Source organism: Tiliqua scincoides, chromosome 2 (assembly GCF_035046505.1).
Source record: "Tiliqua scincoides isolate rTilSci1 chromosome 2, rTilSci1.hap2, whole genome shotgun sequence".
NCBI lineage: Eukaryota > Metazoa > Chordata > Lepidosauria > Squamata > Scincidae > Tiliqua > Tiliqua scincoides.
In genome coordinates this window covers 233,227,652-233,234,548 of record NC_089822.1, presented here as the reverse complement: position 1 = coordinate 233,234,548, position 6,897 = coordinate 233,227,652, and the positions used below count along the sequence as shown (strand labels likewise).

General features: G+C 46.1%; 1 pseudogene; it reads left to right on the top strand.

The window, feature by feature from the left end:
- The first annotated feature begins 1,094 nt into the window (after positions 1 to 1,094).
- Positions 1,095 to 1,214, top strand: LOC136643525 (5S ribosomal RNA; annotated as a pseudogene).
- Positions 1,215 to 6,897: the final 5,683 nt, after the last annotated feature.

Genomic DNA, 6,897 nt, shown 5'->3' with positions numbered 1-6,897 from the left:
CAAAGGAGAGGTCAATGGAGCCATACAGAAAGGAGTTATTTTCATAATGGTTTGATACAATTTAGAAATTGTAATTCCAAGAATATGGTATGTGAAATATTAGTCTTGATTAAAGCAATTTGTATACCTTTCAAAAAACACGAAATCAGGACCACGAATTAGAATACTTGTGCAAAACATCTGCCTAGTGATTCCTTTCTATACATGAGATTAATTTCATTAATCCTCACTATCTCCTGAAAGGCGAATGGTGCTGTGTGCTTTTGGGCTGAAAATACAGCTATCTAAATGAGCAGGCTCCCTAAAGAAACATGCAGAAAAGATTTTATGGTTTAATTTTATCTCAGCTGACTCAGCATTGTACAAAAATCTATACAAGATTTTATAGCTGTTGAGATTCCAAAATAACTACAGTTTCTACAGTAAAACCAAAACCATAAAATTTTAGTCACTAGTATCACGTAAGTGTCCATAATAAGTGGGTTTTATGTACTATTTTCTTAGAGGGGCACCAAGCATAAGTAAAAGTAAGCAAACCAAACCAAACCATAAAGATGCAAGATGATCTTAGGACTAAATCAGCACATCTCAGACTTCGCTCTGAGAAGACAGCCCAGCAATTTTTTTTCTCCAATGAGATAAGAAAAATGTGATTATTGCTTTAGTTTATTGCCTGAGTTACTGCCTTTTGGTCTATCGCTGCCTGCTTGTTGTGTCTTAATTTTAAATGATATTATGTCTGATGCCACCTAGTGCGGTTTTTCAATGAAAAGGTAGGGCATACATTCTTAAAATGAAAAAAAATAAAAAATAGGGACCAGCAGTAGTATAGCTAAAGGGAGGCAAGGGATACATTGCCCTGGGTACCCTGCTTTAAGGGGGTGTCTCAGAGGCCTCCAAAAGGCACTTTAGGGTTTTCTCTAAAACCAGAGGCTCCTAAGATGTTGTATGGGGGGGGTTGTTAACAATGTGGGGGGTTTAATGGGTGTAAGGGGGGTATTAAAAAAATTTGTGCCCCCTGCTACCCAATGATTAGCTATGCCACTGGGGACCTTCTAGCATAGCTAGAAATGGTAAGTACTGCAAGCGCCACAACACACAGCAACTGTTACCCTGCACATGCCTGATCTCATCTGATCTTGCAAGCTAAGCAGGGTCAAGCCTGGTTAGTACTTGGATGGGAGACCACCTGGGAATACCGGGTGCTGTAGGTTTATACCATAGTCTTTCGAGACTGAAGGTTGCCAACCACAACACACAGTGTAAGTGGCCCCTCGCTATTGGAGCCATTCCAGGCAGCGATAGCAATGCGCACATGCTCGTTGAACTAAATGGAGACTCCTGCACATTGCCGTCACTCCTCAGAACGGCTTTGACAGCGAGTGGAAGGAACTACTTAAACAACAAAGTAGAGGAGCCACAACCAGAAAATACCTCTCCCCACCTGCCATTCCTTCAACCTCAGACAAAGTGGAGGCACACAGAGGATGGTCTCCAAAGATGAATCAAGTGTTGAGGCAAATTCACATGGTAGTAAGTGGTCTGGGGCCTCCATATACTCTGATACTCAAACCATTTAGAGTTTTAGTATAAGGCAACTATGGTTGCAATCCTGTCCACACTTACCTAGGAGTAAGCCCCATTTGGGACATGGTCAGATGGTTGTATACCCATGCGCTCATATTTTTGCTCACCCCCTGCGCAAGTCACACCTGTATCATTTAGCATTTTCAGAAGAAAGAATTTTTTTTCTCCAATTTGCAAATCCTTCTGTGGCCATGGTGCTTCATTGCTTCAGTGTTTAAATCTCTAACCTATGCATCCCAAACCAACAATTATCTGCTTCTCTGCACTTGTGATCCAGATGGGAAAGAAAGCAACAGCTGCCCTAGTGACTATATTATTGGTGATGGACTTTATCTTGCTACAGTTTATGCATAGCATTAAAGATGGCATTAACTTGTCCAGAGGCTTTCCTTTCCAAACAAGGAAATCAAAGCCATAATCTCTCCATGGCTTTTTCTTGGGGAGTCGAATGGTGCACAGTTTTTGTGTGCGTGTTTTAAGCTATAACTGTGACTGTTCGGACTCGGTTCCCAAATTATGAAAATGCATTTGAAATCCTCATATTCTGTACAGAGCAAAATGAACAAAATAAAAATCTCTGCAACTTGCATATTTTGCAGGAGTGCTCTCAGGCTGCCACTTTATTCCAAAGCCAACATTTTGCCATTTTGAAAAGAATATTCATAACCTTGGCTTGGTCTTTTGTCATAAATTGCCCACATCTGAGCTAGGCATTGTCACTCAAATCCTGCTTCTGAATAGACTTTACAGTCACATTCACTGAACTGGCTTTAAATGCAGCTCCTTTGGCCCCAGAAACAATTTTATTGGCCATAAATTCCATGCATTTCCTGATTCCTGGATGTTCCACAAGTCTCTTTCCCTTTGTTAGAAGCTGTCTGTATGAGACATGTCAACGTCCTTTGATATTGTATGTCACTGGAGTTTTCCTGCCTGTTGTTCATGATCATTCTTTGTGATTCTTGACATCCATGTTTGCTTGTTTTTGTTTTTTTTTAATTTGCTGAGATCTTGTAAGAAACGTTTTTGTGTTCAGAAGAAGACAGTGCTCTGAATATGTCATCAGACCCACCATTCTATGAGCATACCAGCTCCACAAAGTACTTCTCCTATACCTTCAATTAACTAATTTCATTAACAAATGTATCAATCAAGAAGTATGCCGATCGCACAACGTAAGCAGCGAGATTGGGGTTTGTTTGGCCCAGCCTGGAACACAAGAGTATCCCCCTGTGGGGGGATTGGAGGAGGGCTGGGAGCCGGGTGGTCTCAGAGAGCTCTTAGGGCTGCAGTACTTAGCCCTCTTCCTTCTTTGTACGTGTGCACAGTACTGACACCCACCTGCCCACCTCTAGAGCAGTCAGTTCTACTGGTCGCCATTCGGGGCTGGGTAGGAATTTTTTGCTGCCTACCAAGATTGACCAATGGCCGGTAGTTTTTTCACCTACCCCAGACTGTCAGGGGTGGGGATGGGTTTTTCCTCTGCTGACTAACATTGGTCACTTTATGATGGCAGGTGGTGCGGGTTAGAAGGCGTGAGCTGGATTTTAGCATGCACCTTCAAGCAGCATAGGCAAGGCAGAACCCACTTGCAGTTCTCAGGGGCCCAGCAGCATGAGGACATAGACAGTGCCCTGGCTGGGAAGCTCAGCGGCTCAAGGTGGCACAGCCTGCCGTCTGGCTGACTCCCCCTTACAGGATAGACCTGGATGAGCTGCACCGCCTGAGAAAGGGGCAAGGCTTGGAGTCCCGTGCACGCCCAGCCTGGGGACAGATGTGATTCTGGTGCCTTCTAGTGGTCTAGCCTCTGCACCTCAGATGCTTCACTGCCACAGCAACTGCAGGTCTCAGCCTCTCCTTCTGTACTATAACTACTAATAAAGTGGCCCTTCCCCCAGGTCTGTTGTCTTGAGTGTTCGTTGGGGGGTGCACAAACAATTGCCAGAGTGAGCCACAAGAACATAAAAAATGGCAAAATCATGAAAAAACACATTAATATAATCACAAATATAGACTGCAGAGTCAAACAGCAGCATAAAACTATAGTCATGTGATTAAAGCCTTGGAAAGAACTTCTAAGAACTTCCTGGAACCCTCTTTATTCATAAAGCCTAATTACAAAGAAGCTGTTTACAGCTTCATCCCTGTTCCTGAACATGTTTGACATGGAGAGGTGGGAAAGCTAGGGTGCATCTGAGATGGATCAACAGGACCACTAGGCGTAGTGTCATATCATGACACATTCTGAGGACTGCTTCACATGTGATATTACCCTCCTCCAGTTTGGGTCCCTGACAACAAAATTCACAGATGCTACATCCCTGTGTGTGCGTGCGTGTGTGTGTATGTGTGTGTGTGGATGGGAGACCAGAAGTTGCAGACAAGTTGTGATAACCCTCTGTGAGACAGAGGGATTGCGGATGAGCTGAAGTGAGAGGGTGGAAGGAATGTAAAAAAAGAAAGTTGACAAAGGGCGCAATACTAACCATGAGTTAGGAGTTGCTCCTTGGGAGCAAACTGCACCAGTGCACGGAGGTGCGCTGGCACAAGGAGACTGCAGCCAGCCTCTGTGGCTTTGCGGGGCAAGCCTTGTATCAAATGAGCTCAGTTGACGCAAAGCTCTGGGGTGGGCGTGGGGTCAGGGAGGAGGTGGGAGGGAGGTGTTCCAGGGCGGTGGGAGGGTGGGTGGAGGGCAGTCCTGGGGGGGCAGGTCCTGGGGGGCAGGTGGGCGGTGGGAAGCGGGAGGCAGGGCTAAGATCTAGCTGTTAGTCTGGATCCCAACCCCCTTTCCCGAGCAGCACAAAGTGGCTCAGGAAGGGGGTTGGGATCCGAACTAACAGCCGGATCCCAACCCTGCCTCCCACTCCCCACCGCCCGCCCGCCCCCCAGGCGGTGGTACAAGTCTGAGGAGACCCATAGGGTCTGCAGTGACTTACCTGGGGATAAGGGAAAGAGTTTCCCCTTACCTCTGGTTGAGCCACTTTGGCACACTATCTCGCTCTGGATACAGCACAAGCCTCCTGGCTTGCCTCTTCCAGTTCAAGATAGGATCACGCGAAAAGAGTGATAACTTGATCTTGCCTGGCTTAATTTGTAGCTATCTGCTGAAGGCCCAAATTCTAACCAACTTTCCAGCACTGGTATAGCTATGCCAATGGGTGGTGTGCTGCATCCTGCAGCTGGGGGGCACTCACAAAGTAAGCCTCCTCAAAGTAAAGGAATGTTTGTTCCCTTACCTTGGAGCTGCATTGCCCTTATGTCGGTGCTGGAAGTGGGTTAAGATTGCGCCCGAAATCTCAGAAGCCATGAGTTGTGCAGCCAGAGAGATGACCACACCAAGGATAACATATGGAGAATGAAGGTTTCTCTATGATTAGAACAATATTGTAAAAACTCCTATGGGAGTTTATGACTGTCTGCCTGTGTAAATTGCCTTAAATAAGTCTGATGAAAATCTGATGAGAAAGGTGGTATATAAATACTGTAATCATCATCATCGTATAAAACACATATGTCTTAAAACTCTGGCAGAAAAATGGTAAGGTTTAGGCTATAACCTGCTCTATGCAGTATGACCTTGTGGAGGACCAACACATGATTGGGGCAAATGTCTTCCTGTACTGATGGCAGCCCCTAACTCCATATGCAGCATTTGTCTGCGGAGAAGTTGGCATGGTTTATGGGGCTATGCAGCATGCTCCCATCTGGGCTATAACATACGAATGGGGCCTGTCTCTCTTAAAATACTTGAAAGAGCCAGGATGGTGTAGTGCAGGGGTGGGCAAATCCTGGCCCGGGGGCCATTTGTAGCCCTTGGGGTCTCCCAATCCTGGCCCCATGAAGCTCCCTGTCTTCAGTGAGCCTCTGGCCCATCAGAGATTGTTGGAGCCTGCACTGGCCTGCAACTGCTGGTTGTGATTGTCAGACCTTTTATAACGGTTGGCAACCTTCAGTCTCGAAAGACTATGGTATAAGCCTACAGCACCCAGTATTCCCAGGCAGTCTCCCATCCAAGTACTAACCAGGCCTGACCCTGCTTAGCTTCCAAGATCAGACAAGATTGAGCACATGCAGGGTAACAGTTGCTGCACAAGGCTTTTTATAGTCTCCATGTGTTTTCTGCTTTTCCCTAGGCATTATTTTACCTCCCCCCCCCCATTGCCTCTGAGCAACTTATTTGTCCATGTGTTTCTGGCTTGATCTGCATGTTTTCATTATTTAAGATGTGTGTGACAAACAGTTCATAGTTCTTATGTGGTTCTGCATGCCTGTAGTATCGTTCTCATGTGTATTATAAATAAACACAGTAAAATTCATTCAGATAAGGTCTGTCTCTAAGGTATTCATATATGTAAATTTATTCAAATTTGAAATGTAAATTAATTTCTTTTCTGGCCCCCGACACAGTCAGAAAGATGATGTGGCCCTCTTGCCAAAATGTTTGCCCAACCCTGGTGTAGTGGTTCAGGTGGTGGCGTAGCTGGAGGGCGGGGCAGAGCACCCAGTCTGGCAGGGAGCCCCAGTGTGGTGGGCAAATGGCCCCTCCCTTTGGAGCCATTCCTGGCAGGGGGAGCGAAACGGAGCCTCACGTTCAGGAATTGGACGTAGACCTGAGAGATTCAGGTTCAAATCCCTGCTGGGCCATGAAGCTTCCTGGATGAGCTTGGGCCAGTTACTCTCAGCCTCACCTAACTCACAGGGTTGCTGTGAGGGCAAAAGGAGGGGAGGAGCTATGTACACCACTCTGAGCTCCTTGGAGGAAGGGCAGTAGAAAAATATGAAAAATAAAATAAAAAATAACACAGATACCTCTATCATGTGACTGTGCATGTCCCAACTGGCCTGGTGCTCATGTAGCCATACACCAGTGGTAAATGCAAATGGTGACCCTCCCTCTGGCTATCCTATGTGCCTCTTTCTCTCTCCCCCCTCATGAATGTAACTAGCATGTAGCTGAAATCTCTCCCTTAAATCCGTAGTGAGATGTGTATGGCAGGAGTTCTTTTGTCTTTCAGTCTGTTTTCCTGAGACTGAAAGCCCGTGTGTAAGACTGCCCTGCAGTAGCAGATTGCTGAGCACATCTGCATGCGGATTTCACTAAACAGGACAATCAGACCCCTGTGGTTTGATAAAGCAAGGCTGTCCTGGCCCCCAGGTGAAACTGAGATTGAATCCTCAAAGCAAAGGGATAAGTGGCTGAGCTTTTCAAACAACACTGCGGGGGATCCACTGTAGCAGAAAACCTGAGACACTTCTTGTTTAGGGGTTCGGATATGGTTCCAGGGTGGCCCAATTCTGATTCACATTGGT